At 46.1% G+C, this 23416-nt stretch overlaps 1 protein-coding gene across 1 annotated transcript in view; it reads right to left on the bottom strand.

Annotated features, from left to right (window-relative positions):
* Positions 1–23416, bottom strand: part of LOC311137564 (glutamate receptor ionotropic, NMDA 3B-like) — a gene marked incomplete at both ends in the record, with an annotated part of 110373 nt that overhangs the window by 40340 nt on the left and 46617 nt on the right. The window lies entirely within an intron of this gene.

Raw genomic sequence — 23416 nt, 5'->3', positions numbered from 1 at the left:
TTGCTATAATCAAAGATAGCATTGCTCACCCTTTGTAAAGCACAGCTTTGTTGAGATATGACATTGTGGTTACATTTGGCACAGCAATCTACATATGACCTTCACAATCTCTTCAGTATGAAATGTGGTTATTAAGTTGTGAAGCATGTAGGGCTTATAAAGGCATTATGAATCATTCATTTTCGAAAGAATTAAAACTAAAAAGTCAGAAGAACCAAAACAAATGATTGAGTGACATATGGACACCCTAAAGGCTTTTCTTTTTGAAACTCTGAGAGAATGCAACTCTACTCATTGACTGAAATTCAAACACCCTCTGTATGTTAAAGGATGGAGAAAAGTGGTTATCTTTTAAATCCCTTTTTTCATTAAACAAAAACTGTGAGCTTCAAGCTTATGCTCTCCCTAGCCACTCTTTGACTCAAAAAGCAATATCAACAGATAAGAGGGCCGATTTCAAACCGTCTGTTCAAAGGCCTTGGTTTGATTAACGCTACATAGCCATTCAAAAGTGGGGTGCCCGTTTCCATAACCATCCCTGACACGTTGCTAATTTGCTTCGCTGCAGGAAACAGACAGGAGAGATGGAAGCACAAATTGCAATTCATGCTCTCGTCGGGTTCCCCCTTGTGTTAGTGTGTCTCTGTGTGTCTCTGGGTGTGTTAGTGTGTCTCTGTGTGTCTCTGGGTGTGTTAGTGTGTCTCTGTGTGTCTCCGGGTGTGTTAGTGTGTCTCTGTGTGTCTCCGGGTGTGTTAGTGTGTTAGTGTGTCTCTGTGTGTCTCCGGGTGTGTTAGTGTGTCTCTGTGTGTCTCCGGGTGTGTTAGTGTGTCTCTGTGTGTCTCCGGGTGTGTTAGTGTGTCTCTGTGTGTCTCCGGGTGTGTTAGTGTGTCTCTGTGTGTCTCCGGGTGTGTTAGTGTGTCTCTGTGTGTCTCCGGGTGTGTTAGTGTTCGCCTCTCTGACTCCTGCAACCTCAAACATCAGCTGCTGGGACAGGTGCATCAGAGGAGAAGTTGAAAGGTGAATGTTTGATACATGTGTGTTTGCAGGCAGTAGCCATAAACCATTTCAATGACGCTCATCAAAAGTTGCAGTATTCTTCTGCTCCAGATAAAGAGATCAAGGCTTGGTTTCTCCTGGGACTGAGGGAGAATGAGCTTTGTAGTGTGACACACAGGGAGTCAGCTCCTCCCTGGGCATAGAGGAAGACTAGACCAGAGGTTGGAAACCCCCTAGACTAACTCCTAAGACTAGGGGTGGGCAACTCCCTTTCTTTCATGTAGGAAATGTTGGCAGCCCTGAGTTACATTGCCAGAATGAACAAAAAGGTCATAGTGCGTCTATAGTTCACTTCAAAGTGTACTGTGACCCTTTTGTAATGTGCTGAAATTCACAATCACTGCTTACTATCAACAGATGGTATGGTGTCAGTGAGTCAGGCTTTACAATGACTTACACATGGCACATACCCAAAAGTCCTGTCATCAAAGTATCTTACTTCCTATGAATACTCATATTCATACTAAAAAGAAGGACACCCTCACACTCACCCTCACAACCTCACACCCTCACACTGATTGTTGCCTCCAAATTAAAGGGAAGGATTATCGTTAATTGTACCACATCTCAACCACTTTCTTTTAACAAAGCGCCTGATAAATGTTGGATGTACAGTTAAAAAAAAACTCTTTGAGATATTGAAAAATCCCGTGAGCACATTGGTTGATTAAATCAATTATCCTGCATTATTTCCCATACCATGTGAATGGGTTACTTAATGTAATTATCGTTCTCACAGATGCACTAAATCCAGGCTACTCTGTTCTTTATTTGACTCTTGTTATTATCTATCCTGATGCCTAGTCACTTTACCCTGCCCTCATGTACATACAGTAGCTACCTCAAATAGCTTGTGCCCCTGCACATTGATCTGGTACTGGTACACCTTATTCCTATTGGGTTAATATTTTACTTTTTATAATCATTTTTTAACTCTGGATCGTTGGAAAGGGCTCATAAGCAAACATTTCACGGTAAAGACTACAGCTGTTGTATTAGGCACGTGACAAATACAATTTCATCTGACCCCTCATTCATCAAGTCCATCACCAGTTCAATGAAAACCTTCAATAACATCTTACTGACACCACAGGAGTAAACTGTGTGTGAGTTCTTCCTGTCTCTCAAACAGTATCAATATAGAATACAACAGTTCACAGCATAGAGGAACATATGTAGGATCTTAATTTGATCCCCCTGTTGCAGGAGAACTTTCATGCAATGCAGGAAATGTAAAACTTGTAGTGTATTTGAGGTTTTAAAAGGCTTCTGAAGTTTGTAATTTCCACTTTGAAATTTCAGACTTGATTTTTTCTTACGAAAAATGAATCAACTCCTATAAAAAAATCCGTTAATTATTCTCCACAAAATAATTCACATTTCCTATTGCTGCAAGATTATTTTCCTGCTATAGAAAACTGGCTCAAATTAAGATCCTACATCTGTATTCTCAGAGGTCAATAAGTATCTATAGAAAGTATGCACCCCATTGAACTTTTTTCACATGTTGTTGCGTTACAAAGTGGGATTAAAAAGGATTTAGTAGTAATTTTTTTTGTCTACACAAAAATACTCTGTAATGTCAAAGTGGAAGAAAATGTGTAATTTAAAAAAAAGATTACACAAAAAGAAAAAAAAAATATATATATATACAGTGAGGGAAAAAGGTATTTGATCCCCTGCTAATTTTGTACGTTTGTCCCCTGACAAAGACATGATCAGTCTATAATTTTAATGGTAGTAAAAAAAAAAACACAAAAAAACGCATGTCAAAAATGTTATAAATTGATTAGCATTTTAATGAGGGAAATACAGTGGGGGAAAAAAGTATTTCGTCAAATCAAATCAAATCAAATTGTATTGGTCACATGCGCCGAATACAACAGGTGCAGACATTACAGTGAAATGCTTACTTACAGCCCTTAACCAACAGTGCATTTATTTTAAACAAAAAAGTAAAAATAAAACAACAACAAAAAAAGTGTTGAGAAAAAAAAGAGCAGAAGTAAAATAAAGTGACAGTAGGGAGGCTATATATACAGGGGGGTACCGTTGCAGAGTCAATGTGCGGGGGCACCGGCTAGTTGAGGTAGTTGAGGTAATATGTACATGTGGGTAGAGTTAAAGTGACTATGCATAAATACTTAACAGAGTAGCAGCAGCGTAAAAAGGATGGGGTGGGGGGGCAGTGCAAATAGTCCGGGTAGCCATGATTAGCTGTTCAGGAGTCTTATGGCTTGGGGGTAGAAGCTGTTGAGAAGTCTTTTGGACCTAGACTTGGCACTCCGGTACCGCTTGCCGTGCGGTAGCAGAGAGAACAGTCTATGACTAGGGTGGCTGGAGTCTTTGACAATTTTGAGGGCCTTCCTCTGACACCGCCTGGTATAGAGGTCCTGGATGGCAGGAAGCTTTGCCCCAGTGATGTACTGGGCCGTACGCACTACCCTCTGTAGTGCCTTGCGGTCAGAGGCCAAGCAGTTGCCATACCAGGCGGTGATGCAACCAGTCAGGATGCTCTCGATGGTGCAGCTGTAGAATTTTTTGAGGATCTGAGGACCCATGCCAAATCTTTTTAGTCTCCTGAGGGGGAATAGGCTTTGTCGTGCCCTCTTCACGACTGTCTTGGTGTGTTTGGACCATGATAGTTCGTTGGTGATGTGGACACCAAGGAACTTGAAGCTCTCAACCTGTTCCACTACAGCCCCGTCGATGAGAATGGGGGCGTGCTCAGTCCTCTTTTTTTTCCTGTAGTCCACAATCATCTCCTTTGTCTTGGTCACGTTGAGGGAGAGGTTGTTGTCCTGGCACCACACGGCCAGATCTCTGACCTCCCCCCTATAGGCTGTCTCATCGTTGTCGGTGATCAGGCCTACCACTGTTGTGTCGTCGGCAAACTTAATGATGGTGTTGGAGTCGTGCCTGGCCATGCAGTCATGGGTGAACAGAGAGTACAGGAGGGGACTGAGCACGCACCCCTGAGGGGCCCCCGTGTTGAGGATCAGTGTGGCAGATGTGTTGTTACCTACCCTTACCACCTGGGGGCGGCCCGTCAGGAAGTCCAGGATCCAGTTGCAGAGGGAGGTGTTTAGTCCCAGGATCCTTAGCTTAGTGATGAGCTTAGAGGGCACTATGGTGTTGAATGCTGAGCTGTAGTCAATGAATAGCATTCTCACGTAGGTGTTCCTCTTGTCCAGGTGGGAAAGGGCAGTGTGGAGTGCGATAGAGATTGCATCATCTGTGGATCTGTTGGGGCGGTATGCAAATTGGTGTGGGTCTAGGGTTTCTGGGATAATGCTGTTGATGTGAGCCATGACCAGCCTTTCAAAGCACTTCATGGCTACAGACGTCAGTGCTACGGGTCGGTAGTCATTTAGGCAGGTTATCTTAGAGTCCTTGGGCACGGGGACTATGGTGGTCTGCTTGAAACATGTTGGTATTACAGACTCAGTCAGGGACATGTTGAAAATGTCAGTGAAGACACTTGCCAGTTGGTCAGCACATGCTCAGAGTACACGTCCTGGTAATCCGTCTGGCCCTGCGGCCTTGTGAATGTTGACCTGCTTAAAAGTCTTACTCACATCGGCTACGGAGAGCGTGATCACATAGTCATCCGGAACAGCTGGTGCTCTCATGCATGCTTCAGTGTTGCTTGCCTCGAAGCGAGCATAGAAGTGGTTTAGCTCGTCTGGTAGGCTTGTGTCACTGGGCAGCTCGCGGCTGTGCTTCCCTTTGTAGTCTGTAATAGTTTTCAAGCCCTGCCACATCCGACGAGCGTCAGAGCCAGTGTAGTATGATTCAATCTTAGACCTGTATTGACTCTTTGCCTGTTTGATGGTTCGTCGGAGGTCATAGCGGGATTTCTTATAAGCGTCCGGGTTAGAGTCCCGTTCCTTGAAAGCGGCAGCTCTACCCTTTAGCTCAGTGCGGATGTTTCCTGTAATCCATGGCTTCTGGTTGGGGTATGTACGTACGGTCACTGTGGGGACGACATCATCGATGCACTTATTGATGAAGCCAGTGACTGATGTGGTGTACTCCTCAATGCTGTCTGAAGAATCCCGGAACATGTTCCAGTCTGTGCTAGCAAAACAGTCCTGTAGCTTAGCATCTGCGTCATCTGACCACTTTTTTATTAACCGAGTCACTGGTGCTTCCTGCTTTAGTTTTTGCTTATAAGCAGGAATCAGGAGGATAGAGTTATGGTCAGATTTGCCAAATGGAGGGCGAGGGAGAGCTTTGTATGCGTCTCTGTGTGTGGAGTAAAGGTGGTCTAGAGTTTTTTTCCCTCTGGTTGCACATTTAACATGCTGGTAGAAATTAGGTAGAACGGATTTAAGTTTCCCTGCATTAAAGTCCCCGGCCACTAGGAGCGCTGCATCTGGATGAGCGTTTTCCTGTTGATTAATGGCCTTGTACAACTCATTCAGTGCAATCTTAATGCCAGCATTGGTTTGTGGTGGTAAATAGACAGCTATGAAAAATATAGATGAAAACTCTCTTGGTAAATAGTGTGGTCTACAGCTTATCATAAGATACTCTACCTCAGGCGAGCAAAACCTCGAGACTTCCTTAGTATTTGATTTTGTGCACCAGCTGTTGTTTACAAATATACACAGACCGCCACCCCTTGTCTTACCAGAGTCAGCCGTTCTGTCCTGCCGATGTAGCGTATAGCCTGCTAGCTGAATGTTATCATTGTCGTCGTTCGGCCACGACTCCGTGAAACATAATATATTACAGTTTTTAATGTCCCGTTGGTAGGATAACCGTAATCTTAAATCGTCCACTTTATTTTCAAAAGATTGAACGTTGGCTAATAGGATTGATGGAAGAGGCAGTTTACTCGCTCGCCGTCGATCCTTACAAGGCACCCCGATCTACGTCCGCGATATCTCCTTCTCTTCCTCACGCGAATGACGGGGATTTGGGCCTTGTCGGGTGTCTGTATGATATCCTTCGCGGCCGCCTCGTTGAAGAAAAAATCTTCGTCCAATACGAGGTGAGTAATCGCTGTCCTGATATCCAGAAGCTCTTTTTGGTTATAAGAGACGATGGCAGAAACATTATGTACAAAATAAATTACAAATAACGCGGAAAAACACACATAATAGTACAATTGGTTAGAGGGCTGTAAAACGGCAGCCATCTTCTCCGGCGCTGTTCAGTATGGTGGAAAATAGTCAGCCACCAATTGTGCAAGTTCTCCCACTCAAAAAGATGAGAGAGGCCTGTAATTTTCATCATAGGTACACGTCAACTATGACAGACAAATTGAGAAAAAAAAATCCAGAAAATCACATTGTAGGATTTTTAATGAATTTATTTGCAAATTATGGTGGAAAATAAGTATTTGGTCACCTACAAACAAGCAAGATTTCTGGCTCTCACAGACCTGTAACTTCTTCTTTAAGAGGCTCCTCTGTCCTCCACTCGTTACCTGTATTAATGGCACCTGTTTGAACTTGTTATCAGTATAAAAGACACCTGTCCACAACCTCAAACAGTCACACTCCAAACTCCACTATGGCCAAGACCAAAGAGCTGTCAAAGGACACCAGAAACAAAATTGTAGACCTGCACCAGGCTGGGAAGACTGAATCTGTAATAGGTAAGCAGCTTGGTTTGAAGAAATCAACTGTGGGAGCAATTATTAGGAAATGGAAGACATACAAGACCACTGATAATCTCCCTCGATCTGGGGCTCCACGCAAGATCTCACCCTGTGGGGTCAAAATGATCACAAGAACGGTAAGCAAAAATTCCAGAACCACACGGGGGGACCTAGTGAATGACCTGCAGAGAGCTGGGACCAAAGTAACAAAGACTACCATCAGGGACTCAAATCCTGCAGTGCCAGACCTGCTTAAGCCAGTACATGTCCAGGCCTGTCTGAAGTTTGCTAGAGTGCATTTGGATGATCCAGAAGAGGATTGGGAGAATGTCATATGGTCAGATGAAACCAAAATAGAACTTTTTGGTAAAAACTCAACTCGTCGTGTTTGGAGGACAAAGAATGCTGAGTTGCATCCAAAGAACACCATACCTACTGTGAAGCATGGGGGTGGAAACATCATGCTTTGGGGCTGTTTTTCTGCAAAGGGGCCAGGACGACTGATCCGTGTAAAGGAAAGAATGAATGGGGCCATGTATCGTGAGATTTTGAGTGAAAACCTCCTTCCATCAGCAAGGGCAGTGAAGATGAAACGTGACTGGGTCTTTCAGCATGACAATGATCCCAAACACACCGCCCGGGCAACGAAGGAGTGGCTTCGTAAGAAGCATTTCAAGGTCCTGGAGTGGCCTAGCCAGTCTCCAGATCTCAACCCCATAGAAAATCTTTGGAGGGAGTTGAAAGTCTGTGTTGCCCAGCGACAGCCCCAAAACATCACTGCTCTAGAGGAGATCTGCATGGAGGAATGGGCCAAAATACCAGCAACAGTGTGTGAAAACCTTGTGAAGACTTACAGAAAACGTTTGACCTGTGTCATTGCCAACAAAGGGTATATAACAAAGTATTGAGAAACTTTTGTTATTGACCAAATACTTATTTTCCACCATAATCTGCAAATAAATTCATAAAAAATCCTACAATGTGATTTTCTGGATTTTTTTTCCTCATTTTGTCTGTCATATTTGACGTGTACCTATGATGAAAATTACAGGCCTCTCTCATCTTTTTAAGTGGGAGAACTTGCACAATTGGTGGCTGACTAAATACTTTTTTTCCCCACTGTAAGTATTTGACCCCTCTGCAAAACATGACTTAGTACTTGGTGGCAAAACCCTTGCTGGTAACCACAGAGGTCAGACGTTTCTTGTAGTTGGCCACCAGGTTTGCACACATCTCAGGAGGGATTTTGTCCCACTCCTCTTTGCAGATCTTCTCCAAGTCATTAAGGTTTCGAGCCTGATGTTTGGCAACTCGAACCTTCAGCTCCCTCCACAGATTTTCTATGGGATTAAGATCTGGAGACTGGCTAGTCCACTCCAGGACCTTAATGTGCTTCTTCTTGAGCCACTCCTTTGTTGCCTTGGCCATGTGATTTGGGTCACTGTCATACTGGAATACCCATCCACGACCCATTTTCAATGCCCTGGCTGAGGGAAGGAGGTTCTCACCCAAGATTTGACGGTACATGGCCCCGTCCATCGTCCCTTTGATGCGGTGAAGTTGTCCTGTTCCCTTAGCAGAAAAACACCCCCAAAGCATAATGTTTCCACCGCCATGTTTGACGGTGGGGATGGTGTTCTTGGGGTCATAGGCAGCATTCCTCCTCCTCCAAACACGGCGAGTTGAGTTGATGCCAAAGAGCTCCATTTTGGTCTCATCTGACCACAACACTTTCACCCAGTTCTCCTCTGAATCATTCAGATGTTCATTGGCAAACTTCAGACGGCCCTGTATATGTGCTTTCTTGAGCAGGGGGACCTTGCGGGCGCTGCAGGATTTCAGTCCTTCACGGCGTAGTGTGTTACCAATTGTTTTCTTGGTGACTATGGTCCCAGCTGCCTTGAGATCATTGACAAGATCCTCCCGTGTAGTTCTGTGCTGATTCCTCACCGTTCTCATGATCATTGCAACTCCACGAGGTGAGATCTTGCACGGAGCCTCAGGCCGAGGGAGATTGACAGTTATTTTGTGTTTCTTCCATTTGCGAATAATCGCACCAACTGTTGTCACCTTCTCACCAAGCTCCTTGGCGATGGTCTTGTAGCCCATTCCAGCCTTGTGTAGGTCTACAATCTTGTCCCTGACATCCTTGGAGAGCTCTTTGGTCTTGGCCATGGTGGAGAGTTTGGAATCTGATTGATTGATTGCTTCTGTGGACAGGTGTCTTTTATACAGGTAACAAGCTGAGATTAGGAGCACTCCCTTTAAGAGTGTGCTCCTAATCTCAGCTCGTTACCTGTATAAAAGACACATGGGAGCCAGAAATCTTTCTGATTGAGAGGGGGTCAAATCCTTATTTCCCTAATTAAAATGCAAATCAATTTATAACATTTTTGACATGTGTTTTTCTGGATTTCTTTGTTGTTATTCTGTCTCTCACTGTTCAAATAAACCTACCATTAAAATTATAGACTGATCATGTCTTTGTCAATGGGCAAACGCACAAAATCAGCAGGGTATCTTTTTTCCCTCACTGTATACCTTGATTAGATAAGTATTCACCCCCCTGAGTCAATACATGTTAGAAACAACTTTGGCAGCTATTACAGCTGTTTCTTCTTGGGTAAGTCTCAGCGCTTTGCACACCTGTATTGTGCAATATTTGCCCAATATTATTTTCAAAATTATTCAAGCTCTGTCAAGGTGTTGGGGATTATGGCTACACAACAATTTTCTAGTCTTGCCATAGATTTTCAAACAGATTTACGTCAAAACTGCAACTTGGCCACTGAGGAACATTCACTGTGGTAAGCAAATCCTGGGTAGATTTGGCTTTGTGTTGTAGGTTATTGTCCTGCTGAAAGGTGAATTCCTCTTCCAGTGTCTGGTGTAAAGCAGACTTGAAGCAGGTTTTCCTCTAGGATTTTGCCTGTGCTTAGCTCCATCCCGTTTCTTTTCATCCTGAAAAACTCCCGGTTCTACTTAGCTAACATATGGAATTGTTTTAAGATGGTCATTTAGCTATTGAAAATTTTTTACGATTTTGATAAAATATTGAATTTGGCCTTTACTACTATAGCCCATAGAAACGCATTGAATAACACATTCATAAATTGCAAAAAAGACAATAAAAAAATGTATCAGAAGGAATAAGGTTTTTAAGTGTCTGTCCTATAGCTAGGAGATATAAGTAAGCTCAGGAAATATTTTAATTTTTTTTGTTGGCACAAAACTACCTCCATACTTCCATTCATTTTGTACCTTCAGACGAGTCCCGTGGGGCTTGTGGGGAACAGAGAACACCATCGTGTTCGTGAGTCTCATCTTTCCATAGAGTGGTCATATTAGTTAGTAGGCCAAACCGTTCGAACGCTACAGACGTTTTCGTGAGAATACCGATTTTCGAGTTGCAAAGCTGTAGCTCTGTCTCTTTCCACCGCAGATGCGTAAGGGCGACATAGGTGGATGTGGTGGATTGAGACGCAGCTCATGCCAAAAAATATATCTCAAGCTTAAACTGACTGATTTTGATGGGGATTTTTTCATTATGTTCATTAGATTGACGCAGCGGTGCATCAATAGATTCTTAAGGATTAAAGATATATTCAATGTCTGATTAGTTATTGTTACTCATCTACCAATCACTGCCCTTCTTTATGAAGCTTTCGAAAAGCTCCCTGGTCTTTGTAGTTGAATCTGTGTTTGAAATTCAATACTTGACTGAGGGACCTTACAGATGTTGTATGTGTGGGGGACAGAGGAAGGGTTAGTCATTCAAAAATCATATCAAGCACATATAACTTATTATGTGATTTATTAAGCCAAATTTGACTTCTGAACTAATTTAGGCTTGCCTAAACAAAGGGGGTGAATACTTATGCAACAACTACATTTTAGTTATTTAATTTGTATTAATTTGAAAAAATGTGTATAATTTTATTTTCACTGACATTATGAACTATTTTGTGTAGATCAACGGCAAACAATTACAATTAAATATATTTCAATACTACTTTGTAACACAACAATGTGAAAAAAGTTCAAGGGGGTGTAAACTTTCTATAGGCACTGTAACTAATGACTCCAGTGCCCTGAGGGAGGACAAAGGGACAAGGACATTATCTGATAGTCTGTTTGATTGGAACCTGGAACAATAGAGAGAAGAAAAGAGGGATATGGCAGGCGACCACAGAATGACAGCTCCATTTAGAATCCAATCTTTCTTACTCCTGAAAATTGAAATAAATAGAAAAGGGAAATTGCGTGAATGAAAAATGTAAGTCTCTGTCCCAAATCCTTTACCACACAGCAGCAGCCAAAATTATTTCTCTAACACTTTACTTACAGACAGCGGGCAGTCAGAATTAAGCTTATCAAGGTCCAGCCAACTATTTCTAAAGCACCCCCCATGACTCTGTGTGTAATGAATTGTAATACTGATGATGACAGAGGGGGAATCTGGGGAATGGGAGGTGGACTAGGGGACACTGGTGAGCGTTGCGCCTATCTTTGCTCCCCTTCTTTTCAGACGGGAATAAAAGGAAAAGATAAAACCATGAAACTGTCTTTATTTACCCTTTCCCTTTCAGATCTTATCCCTCTCCCAAAATCCTTGTTTTACCTTTGGTTGAAACACTTCTGTTTTATACCCTCCAAACAGAACCATGAACCTTTGTTCACACTTTACATTCAGATCTTATCTGTCTCCCAATCCTCATTTTACCTTTGGTTCAAATTGATTTCTTATAGCCTTTGGAACAGGAATCGAGCAGGCAGCAACTGTGGACTAGGAATCTAGCAGGCAGCAACTGTGGACTAGGAATCAAGCAGGCAGCCACTGTGAACTAGGAATCTAGCAGGCAGCCACTGTGGACTAGGAATCTAGCAGGCAGCCCACTGTGGACTATGAATCTAGAAGGCAGCAACTGTGGACTAGGAATCTAGCAGGCAGCAACTGTGGACTAGGAATCTAGCAGGCAGCCACTGTGGACTAGGAATCTAGCAGGCAGCCCACTGTGGACTATGAATTTAGAAGGCAGCAACTGTGGACTAGGAATCTAGCAGGCAGCAACTGTGGACCAGGAATTTAGCAGGAAGCAACTGTGGAATAGAAATCAAGCAGGCAGCAACTGTGGAATAGGAATTTAGCAGGCAGCAACTGTGGACTAGGAATCTAGCAGGCAGCAACTGTGGACTAGGAATCTAGCAGGCTGCAACTGTGGAATATAAATCTAGCAGGCAGCAACTGTGGACTAGGAAACTAGCAGGCAGCAAATGTGGACTAGGAATCTAGCAGGCAGCAACTGTGGACTAGGAATCTAGCAGGCAGCAACTGTGGAATAGAAATCTAGCAGGCAGCCAATGTGGACTAAGAATCTAGCTGGCAGCAACTGTGGAATAGTAATCTAGCAGGCAGCCACTGTGGTCTAGGAATCTAGCTGGCAGCAACTGTGGACTAGGAATCTAGCAGGCAGCAACTGTAGACTAGGAATCTAGCAGGCAGCAACTGTGGACTGGTGTAGAGTGAGTAAATCCAGCCCCAGGGGAAGGACAGAGTTCAGACAGATACGGAATAGAGGTGAGTGAGATGGAGCACCCAATGTTTCCTGTTTATTCTCTCTCCTTTTCCTTTTTCATACCATCCCTTTATTATTTTTCATTTATTCATGTTTGAGGGAATTGCGGAGTTCGTTGAGAGTTGAGGCAGAAAGCAAAATGTCAGAAGGACTGCAGTAGGTCCCTCCTGAGCAAGACAAGGATCTTATCAATTACAGATTGAATGGAAGAGCTAGCTACATGAGGCTGGTTGTCAGAGCAAGGAGTCGTGACTGTTTGCCTGCACCCGGCTCTGGGGCGATCCCACAGCTCTGTTACACAAGAGGACAAGAGGTGCATTACGGTATGTTTTTCTGCCTGGAGCCTATCTGACCAATGTCATATCCCTCATGCCGATCGCTCTGCACTCACACGCGAGACATAGGTCTACATTATGTAGCCAATGAGCAAGCAGCAAATGACCCGTTCAGGAACTCTGGCCTTGGTTTAGAGTTTGCCTCCAAACACGTTTGACTTCTAAAATTCAAGAGACTCAAATCTGTAGACTGTAGTTAGCTGTGGCGCGGCACAGCAGAAAGGTTTGCACTCTGAAGCTCTGCGGGGGTAGAAACAATTGGGGATTGAAAAACCCACTGAGACACAACAAAACAGTGGCGTGTGCTAAACCCCAAACTCTAAGTGACAGATTTATACATCAACATTGCCTATGTACTTGAATTCATACGTAAACAAAAAAATGTGGACTGCTGCGTATTCTTCCTCTGGCGGTTTGATCTCTGAATTGTTACATTTATCTTCTCCCATACAGAGGTTCTGATAGACAGCAGGCTTTGTGTCTAATGCAAAATCTTCTACTCGGCACAAATCTTAATTTATTCTACATTTCAAGTGACAGTGTTTATCTGCCTTACAATAGTCAAGTGCATTGTGAAGTTAAGGCCCATAGCTAGCTAAGAACTTTCTCAGTACTCCACAGATCACTCAAACCCAAGTGAGTGTGACCTGAATATGAAAAACAGGGAATATGCAACAGTAGAGATGAGACATAATGCGAGAGAATCTATTCATTTATTTGGTTCTCATCTCAGTTTAGGCTTTATTCATTGGTTTCTTTGTGAATGTTCACTGGAAAACCTTTTTCAGACTGGGGTAATGTCTCAGTTGGAATGTGCCTATGTGGGCCTAAAATTTCACATTCGTGTGGAATCTAGCCAGCTACCATAGCATAATAATATCCATCCACTCCATGCAATAATGTTCTGAAACTACAGCCAATCAAGTTATCGTTATCTATCACTACTATAAAAGCTATTTCTAAAGAGATTGCTCATCATCAGAAATGCAGCATTACATCGTGTTAGAGTAGTAATAACACGATAATGACACAGTCTAAATGATATTCCAGAGAGCTTGATCTGACGATTTTCTCATCAAAGGAGAAATCCATAAGAGGGATTTAAAACCAGTCATGTGTAATGTGGAGAAAACTCTTAAGTAATCTCTCTGGTACGAAATGCATTGAGCAGACTAGGTGTCACGGATTCTGCCGAGGCTGCTCCTCCTCCTTGTTCAGGCAGGCTTCGGCGTTCGTCGTCCCCGGAGTACTAGCTGCCACCGTTGAATGTTTCTATGTTTGATTGCTTTTGTCTGTCTATTACACCTGTGTCCGTTTGTGTCTGATTACGTGTTCTATAAGTTGCCTGTTTAGTATTGGTTAGGTTGTGTGTTGTTTTTCGCCTGTCCGTAGTGCTGCGTGTTTGTCTTTGTTTTGTTGTTTTATTGTTTACGCATAGTTGCGTAATTGCTCGCCTCTGTTTTTATTTGAGGCCGATCATTGTATCGTTGCCTAGTGGTTTCACTAGTAAACTTTGTTGGACTAAGCTTCGGTGTCCTGCGCCTGACTCCCACACCACATACACCTCAGCCTTGACAGAACAACACACCTTTCCTCATTCTGACTGACCACCGTAACCTGGAGTACATCCGGGCAGCTAGGAGATTGAACCCTCGTCAGGCTAGGTGGAACATGTTCCTGACCCGGTTTGTTTTTAAGATCACATACATCCCAGGGTCCCAGAACGGTAAGGCAGACGCCCTGTCCCGGCGGTATGACACAGAGGAGAGGTCCATTGAGCCCACTCCCATACTGCCGGAGTCTTGTCTGGTGGCTCCGGTGGTGTGGGAGGTCGATGCAGAGATCGAGCGGGCACTGCGTACCGACCCTACTCCCCCCGAGTGTCCTGTTGGGCGGACGTACGTTCCGCTCGAGGTTCGTGATCGCCTTATTTTTTGGGCTCATACATCACCCTCCTCTGGACATCCAGGTATTGGCCGGACAGTGCACTGCCTTAGCGTGAAATACTGGTGGCCAACGTTAGCTAAGGATGTGAGGGTTTATGTCTCCTCCTGCTCGGTGTGCGCCCAGTGTAAGGCACCTAGACATTTGCCCAGGGGAAAGTTACATCCCCTGCCCGTTCCACAACGACCATGGTCCCACCTCTCGGTGGATTTTGTGACCGACCTACCCCCCTCCCAGGGGAATACCACCATTTTGGTCGTTGTGGATCGGTTTTCCAAGGCCTGTCGTCTCCTCCCAATGCCGGGTTTCCCTACTGCCCTACAGACCGCTGAGGCCCTATTTACCCACGTGTTCTGGCACTATGGGGTCCCCGAGGATATTGTGTCTGACCGAGGTCCCCAGTTCACCTCCAGAGTCTGGGGGGCGTTCATGGAACGCTTGGGGGTCTCGGTGAGCCTTACCTCGGGGTACCACCCAGAGAGCAATGGGCAGGTTGAACGAGTCAACCAGGATGTGGGTAGGTTTCTGAGGTCCTATTGCCAGGGCCGGCCGGGGGAGTGGTCTAGGTATATCCCCTGGGCAGAGATGGCCCAGAACTCTCTCCGCCACTCCTCCACCAATTTAACACCTTTCCAGTGTGTTTTAGGGTATCAGCCGGTCCTGGCACCATGGCACGAGAGCCAGATCGAGGCCCCTGCGGTGGATGAGTAGATTCAGCGCTCGGAGGAGACGTGGGACGCTGCCCATGTCCATCTGCAGTGGGCCATCAGTCGACAAAAGGCGAGCGCCGATCGCCACCGCAGTGAGGGACCGGTATACGCACCGGGAGATCGAGTCTGGCTCTCGACTCGAAACCTACCCCTCCGCCTGCCCTGCCGGAAGCTGGGTCGGCGGTTTGTGGGGCCCTTTAAAGTCCTGAGAAGATTGAACGAGGTGTGTTACAGGTTACAATTGCCTATTGAGTACAAGAATATTAACCCCTCGTTCCATGTGTCTCTTCTCAGGCCGGTGGTAGCTGGCCCACTCCAAGAAGATGAGATAGGAGAGACCCCTCCGCCCCCTTTGGACATCGAGGGGGCCCCGGCGTACAGGGTCCGGACCATCTTGGACTCGAGGCGCCGGATGAGTGGTCTCCAGTATCTCGTGGAGTGGGAGGGGTACGGTCCGGAGGAACGGTGCTGGGTGCCTAGGAGGGACATCCTAGATCCATCCCTCCTGACTGAGTTCCACCGTGGGCATCCCACGCGCCCGGGTCCGCGTCCTCCTGGCCGTCCCCGAGGCCGGGGTCGGCGCACGGCTGGAGCCGCGCGTCAAGGGGGGGGTACTGTCACGGATTCTGCTGAGGCTGCTCCTCCTCCTTGTTCGGGCAGGCTTCGGCGTTCGTCGTCCCCGGAGTACTAGCTGCCACCGTTGAATGTTTCTATGTTTGATTGCTTTTGTCTGTCTATTACACCTGTGTCCGTTTGTGTCTGATTACGTGTTCTATAAGTTGCCTGTTTAGTATTGGTTAGGTTGTGTGTTGTTTTTCGCCTGTCCGTAGTGCTGCGTGTTTGTCTTTGTTTTGTTGTTTTATTGTTTACGCATAGTTGCGTAATTGCTCGCCTCTGTTTTTATTTGAGGCCGATCATTGTATCGTTGCCTAGTGGTTTCACTAGTAAACTTTGTTGGACTAAGCTTCGGTGTCCTGCGCCTGACTCCCACACCACATACACCTCAGCCTTGACACTAGGCTAGACTCCCGGGTATACAGACTAGCAGATTGATTAGCATTTCTTAAACAAGTCTATAGCTAATAATTGTAGAACTTTAGAAGGTGCTGGTTGTTCATGAGGGTTGGCCTGATACAGGTGCTGCATGGAAACCCTTTATCTACCGGAAATACTACTGAGCTTAACCAGATCCTTATTATGAAAAGATTAGCAAATCTGTGTAAAACCTTGTTGAAGCCACACCCCAGATGAGGTGGCAGTTACCCATTAATGAATCAACAAATCAATGAATCAATCAATCAATCAATCAATCAATTAATCAATCAATTGGTTACCACAGAATTCAACAAACAGTGGCAGTTACATTCGCCAAGACCCACCCCTCTGTTTACAAAGTGTTATTGGCTCAATGTGGATGGAGCTAGATTGAGTACTGTGACTTTAAGGCCAAACCTCATGAACAAGCAGGTGGTGAGAAAAAGCAAAGGTACCTTCTCAAACATCACTGCTATTACATGCAACAGTACAGTAGTCTTCTTTGAATGAGAAGTAGCAGAGCGACAGTGTGAAGGTTCAACCTTGACTGGAGCGAAGGTAAAAGAGGAGACAGGCAGAACTGATGGACCTTGATATCTCTGACAGGAAACAAAAATTGACAATAATGATAAGAGAAGAGAACTGCAGTAAACCTTTTACAGCAGAGGGAAAACTGGATTCATATACTGACAAAAAGATTTGGAACAAACCTATTTAGTATTGGAAGTCCACACAATGCACTAGCCTCTCGAGTCAGACTCAGAAACTTGATTTGGCTCAGCCTTCTGGCCAAAGCCCAACTAGAAATGCACATACAATATTAAATATTAGAAATGCAATATGAGAAAAATGTCTTTCCCATCTCTTTTTTGCCTTTTACTTTGCTTATGCAACTAATTTCCAAACATGCATGATGTGCAGCCAAATCTTAACAAATACATACACTATATATACAAAAGTATGTGGACACCCTTTCAAATTAGTGGATTCGGCTATTTCAGCCACAACCGTTGCTGACAGGTGTATAAAATCGAGCACACAGCCATACAATCTCCATTGACAAACATTGGCTGTAGAATGGCCTTACTGAAGAGCTCAGTGACTTTCAACGTGGCACTGTCCAGGATGCCACCTTTACAACAAGTCAGTTCGTCAAATTTCTTCCCTGCTAGAGCTGCCCATGTAAGTGCTGTTATTGTGAAGTGGAAAGGTCTAGGAGCAACAATGGCTCAGCCGCGAAGTGGTAGGTCACACAAGCTCACAGAATGGGACAGCCGAGTGCTGAAGCGCATCCTGTCCTCGGTTGCAACACTCATTACAGAGTTCCAAACTGCCTCTGAAAGCAACGTCAGCACAATAACTGTTAGTCGGGAGCTTCATGAAATGGGTTTCCATGGCCGAGCAGCCGCACACAAGCCTAAGATCACCATGCGCTATGCCAAGCGTCGGCTGGAGTGGTGTAAAGCTCACTGCCGTTGGACTCTGGAGCAATGGAAATGCGTTCTCTGGAGTGATGAATCACGCTTCACCATCTGGCAGTCCGATGACGAATCTGGGTTTGGAGAATGCCAGGAGAACGCTACCTGCTTTTGTGTTAAAGTAGCAGTAAAGCGCTAAGCTCCAACGGCAGGTGTCTTGAGTTGTGTGAACACCTGCATAGTGCCAACTGTAAAGTTTGGTGGAGGAGGAAAAATGGTCTAGGGCTAGGCCCCTTAGTTCCAGTCAAGGGAAATCTTAACGCTACAGCATACAATGACATTCTAGACGATTCTGCGCTTCCAACTTTGTGGCAACAGTTTGGGGAACGCCATTTCCTGTTTCAACATGACAATGCCCCCATGCACAAAGCGAGGTCCATACAGAAATGGTTTGTCGAGATTGGTGTGGAAAAACTTGACTGGCCTGCACAGAGCATTGACCTCAACCCTATCGAACACCTTTGGGATGAATTGTAACGCCGACTGCGAGCCAGGCCTAATCGTCCAACATCACTGCCCAACCTCACTAATGCTCTTGTGGCTGAATCAAAGCAAGTCCCCGCAGCAATGTTCCAACATCTAGTGGAAAGCCTTCCCAGAAGAGTGGAGGCTGTTATAGCAGCAAAGGGGTGACCAACTCCACATTAATACCCATGATTTTGGAATTAGATGATCAACGAGCAGGTGTCCACATACTTTTGGTCATGTAGTGTACCAATACGCTTGGAATTGAGCCAATCAAAATACTAAAATAAACATAGTCTGGAACACGGCAACTGTATTTTCTTACTGCTGAGAGAGAAAATTCTGTGGGGATTAAAATCAGCCTTCCAGTATTTCTTCTGAATCTGATATGAGATGGTGAAGGAGTCATTTCTAGTCAAGGAAGAGCAAACAAACTCAGCAGTTTTTTCCTGTACTGCCGTTATCCCCAAACATGACAGTAAAATCACTCCCACAACGTATGCTGCTTTGGCCACATGCACACGTTTCTCTTCAAATATTATTTATTTTTCCCTCCGAAATTAAATAAGGTCCAATTATCTGGCAGTTCCAGAGAAGTGTGGGCTTTCTGAGAGAGCTGTCTGGCAGCTGGTATGGAACTGAGCTGCGAGCCCATGGTTGTCCATGTAAATGACTGCGTTTATCTGTCCGGTACAGACAGTCATAGGCAATATCAAGGCAGTGTATTTTAAATGGGTTGCCATAGGGGATTAGTGGAGACTGGGACATTAACAGGAGAGGGATGTCCATCCAGCCTCCATATTAAGCGAGATGCTCTGTTCAGAGACGAGGTAATGAACAGGTAATCCTGAGGTTATGGGGGTACTTTACAAAGGAAGCCAATGCAGAGCAGTCACACTTGAATCCGTAAAATCATTACACTGCAAAATACAATAAGCTCTGGACACCTGACGCCATAAGCACTGAGCATTTGCAAAGAAAGTAAAATATGCATGCAGCCTTTACAGAGTTTGGTAATTTTTCATTCTTAAAGGTGTACTCTGCAATATTTTCCACTAAATGGAACCTTGGCCCGGTTTTTCTGTCTTCAGTAAAGACTTTCTTCTCTACGGCCAAACCCCAAACACAATCAGCCTGATGTTTACACCTCATGGCCATCTCATTATGTTACGCTGGGCTGAGGTCATACTGGGAGAGATAGTCAATACTCAACAACGTTAGTCCAATTAGGCAGCTTGCTGAGGAGTTTCACAACGGCTATGCAAACCTATCAGCACAGTCTGGGCAAACACTTAATTCAAATACGCTTTTCACTTACATTTTAGTCATTTAGCAGACGCTCTTATCCAGAGCGACTTACAGTTAGTGAATACATATTTTTTTTATACTGGCCCCCCGTGGGAATCGAACCCACAACCCTGGCGTTGCAAACGCCATGCTCTATCAACTGAGCTACATCCCTGCCGGCCATTCCCTCCCCTACCCTGGACGACGCTGGGCCAATTGTGCGCCGCCCATGAGTCTCCCGGTCGCGGCCGGCGGCGACAGAGCCTGGATTTGAACCAGGATCTCTAGTGGCACAGTTAGCACTGCGATGCAGTGCCTTAGACCACTGCGCCACTCAGGAGTACTTGGCCCCAGAATGCTGCTAATAAATTAGGTACTAGCATGGGAGTACAGCTGGAATAGGATGGGAGTAAGGCTCCTTTCATAGTAGATAATATAAATATTGGGGAAAGCCATTCAGAATGTTGACATGATGACACACGACACGGAACAAAATACACATGGAAAGTGAATACGCATTGAAGGTCGCTAAATGTAAACACAACTGGAGACACCTCCTCATTTTTGGAGACTGGTGTTTGAAAGGAGAGCTCTATCGTTGCTAGCAACGTGTGACGAAGAGGTTGCTAGCTAACTGTAAACAACCTTAGCTAGCTAGCTAATCATATTAAGTAACTGTGGGGATATTGGAAACGTTTAGTTACTATTTAATTATTAACTATTCCCACACAACTACACTAAATCGTTTTAACCATGTTTTGAGGCTATACAGTGTTTGTTTACATTTATTTGTTTACAAACAGAGTAAAACAAGTTTATATTTTCGATTCTGATGGGGTACGACAGTTAAACTAAACTCATGAGGCATTTAGTGTCACGAATTCCGCCGAGACTGCTCCTCCTCCTTGTTCGGGCAGGCTTCGGCGTTCGTCGTCCTCGGAGTACTAGCTGCTACCGCTTGATGTTCTCTATGTTTGTTTGGTTTTGTCTTGTTGGTGCACCTGTTTCGTATTATGTATTGATTAGGTCACCTATAAGTTTCCTTTGGTTTTGTTTGCAGTTGTGTGTTGTTGAACGCCTGTTCGTTGGTGTATGTTTATTGTTTTCTAGTGTTTAGTGTTTTACGCACCTTTTGCGTAATCGCTCGCCTCCTGTGTGTTGAGGCCCGTTATTTTGTATTTGTCTTTGTGACAATTAAAGTCGGTTCGACTAAGCTTCTGTGTCCTGCGCCTGACTCCAACACCGCATCCACATCAGCCCTTGACAGAACAACACACCTGAATATGGAGTCAGCAGGAGCAGCGGCGGCGACCGAGTCGCTGGAGGATCGGGTCAGCTGCCAGGACGCCAGGATCCAGCAACTCGGCTCCGCCATGCAGGAGGTTATGAACACCCTGCGCCGATGGGAAAGGGGAGGCGTGCCCACACCTCCTCCTACATTACCAACACCATCGGCCAGCCCCACCAGACCAGCTCCGGAATCCAGTGGGATTCGGCTCTCGCTCCCGAGGGCGTATGATGGCACCGCAGCCGGGTGTCAGGGGTTCCTCCTTCAGGTGGAACTCTACCTGGCCACCATACACCCGGCACCCTCGGGATACGAGAGCGTTTCCGCCCTCATCTCCTGTCTCTCCGGCAAGGCGTTGGAGTGGGCCAACGCCGAATGGAGGGGAATAGACGCCGCCACCATCAGCTACGCGGAGTTCTCCCGCCGCTTCAGGGCTGTTTTCGATCACCCTCCTGAGGGTAAAGCGGCGGGGGAGCGTCTGTTCCACCTCCGACAGGGGAAGAGGAGCGCACAGGAGTTCGCCCTGGATTTCCGGACTCTAGCGGCGGATGCGGGGTGGAATGAGAGGGCCCTCGTCGACCACTATCGGTGTAGCCTGCGTGAGGACGTTCGTCGAGAGCTGGCCTGCAGGGACACCAACCTGTCCTTCGACCAGCTAGTGGACATGTCCATTCGTCTGGATACCCTGCTGGCCACCCGTGGACGTCCCGAGTTGGGGCCGTCCATTCCATCCCCCAGCACCTCCGAGCCGAGCCCTATGGAGCTCGGGGGTGCTGGCGCTAGAGAGAGAAGGAGAGAGAACCCGAGGGGGGCCGTCCCCTGCACCAGCTGTGGCCGTGGAGGACACACTGCGGCTAGGTGCTGGGGAGGGTCTCCAGGGAATCGGGGCAACAGGTCGCGCACTGGGGAGTCATTTCAGGTGAGTAGGTGCCCCACTCACCCAGAGCTCTCTGTTGTTCACTTGTGTATACCTGTGGTATTTCCTCAGGTTGCATCTCATTCCCAGCATAAGGCGCTAGTCGATTCAGGCGCAGCTGGGAATTTTATTGATTGGAAATGTTGTTCTAAGTTAGGGATTCCCCTCCTGCCCGTTGATGCACCCTTTCCTGTCCATGCCCTAGATAGCCGCCCGTTGGGATCTGGGTTGATTAGGGAGGTCACAGCGCCACTAAAGATGAAGACGCAGGGGGGTCATGAGGAGATTATTCAGTTGTACCTAATTGACTCCCCTGCGTATCCCGTGGTGCTGGGGCTTCCTTGGTTAATCACCCATGACCCCACCATTTCGTGGCAACAGAGGGCTCTCAAGGAATGGTCTGGCCAGTGTGTTGGGCGATGTTTAGGTGTTTCCGTTGGGGCGACCACGGTGGAGTGTCCGAACCAAGTGCCCGCAATGCACATTTCCCCTGAGTATGAGGATTTGGCACTCGTGTTCAGCAAGACGAGGGCGACGCGATTGCCACCTCATAGACAGGGAGATTGTGCGATAAACCTCCAGACAGGTGCGGCACTCCCGCGGAGCCATGTGTATCCTCTGTCTCAAGAGGAGACGGCGGCTATGGAGACATACATAGCTGAGTCCCTGAGACAGGGATACATACGGCCCTCCACTTCCCCTGCATCCTCGAGTTTCTTTTTTGTGAAGAAGAAGGATGGAGGGTTGCGCCCGTGTATTGATTACCGTAGTCTCAATCAGATCACTGTGAAATACAGTTACCCTCTTCCTCTGATTGCGAGTATGACTGAATCATTACGCGGAGCGCGTTTCTTCACAAAACTGGATCTCAGGAGCGCTTATAACTTGGTGCGCATTAGGGAGGGAGATGAATGGAAGACAACATTTAGTACCACCTCAGGTCATTATGAGTATCTTGTCATGCCATACGGGTTAATGAATGCTCCTTCAGTCTTCCAATCATTTGTGGACGAGATCTTCCGGGACCTGCATGGGCAGGGAGTGGTAAGGTACATTGATGACATGTAGCCCTGGTGTGCCGAGTGTTGGGGAGGCTGTTGGAGCATGACTTGTATGTCAAGGCAGAGAAATGTCTGTTTTTCCAGGAGTCCATCTCCTTCTTGGGTCATCGGTTGTCAGCGTCAGGGGTGAAGATGGAGATTGACCGTGTGTCAGCCGTGCGTAACTGGCAAACCCCAACCACTGTTAAAGAGGTGCAGCAGTTTTTGGGTTTTGACAATTTTACCGGAGGTTTATCCGGGGTTTTGGACAGGTAGCAGCTCCCATTACTTCCCTGCTGAAGGGGGGCCCGGTGCGTTTGCAGTGGTCGGCTGAAGCAGACAGGGCGTTTAGTAAACTGAAGGACCTGTTCACTTCGGCTCCGGTGCTGGCGCACCCGGACCCCGCTTTAGCGTTCCAGGTAGAGGTGGACGCGTCAGAGGCCGGTATTGGGGCAGTACTGTCGCAACGCTCCGGCACGCCTCCTAAGCTCCGTCCCTGCGCTTTTTATTCTAAGAAGCTCAGCCCGGCGGAGCGTAATTATGACGTAGGGGACAGGGAGCTGTTAGCCGTGGTTCAAGCCCTAAAGGTGTGGAGGCATTGGCTTGAGGGGGCTCAACACCCTTTTCTCATTCTGACTGACCATCGTAACCTGGAGTACATCCGGGCAGCTAGGA

This window comes from Coregonus lavaretus, assembly GCF_964263955.1.
Source record: "Coregonus lavaretus genome assembly, chromosome: 11".
Classification (NCBI taxonomy): Eukaryota; Metazoa; Chordata; class Actinopteri; order Salmoniformes; family Salmonidae; genus Coregonus; species Coregonus lavaretus.
Note: the sequence above shows the minus strand (reverse complement) of the source record. Positions and strands in the feature narration are given on the sequence as shown.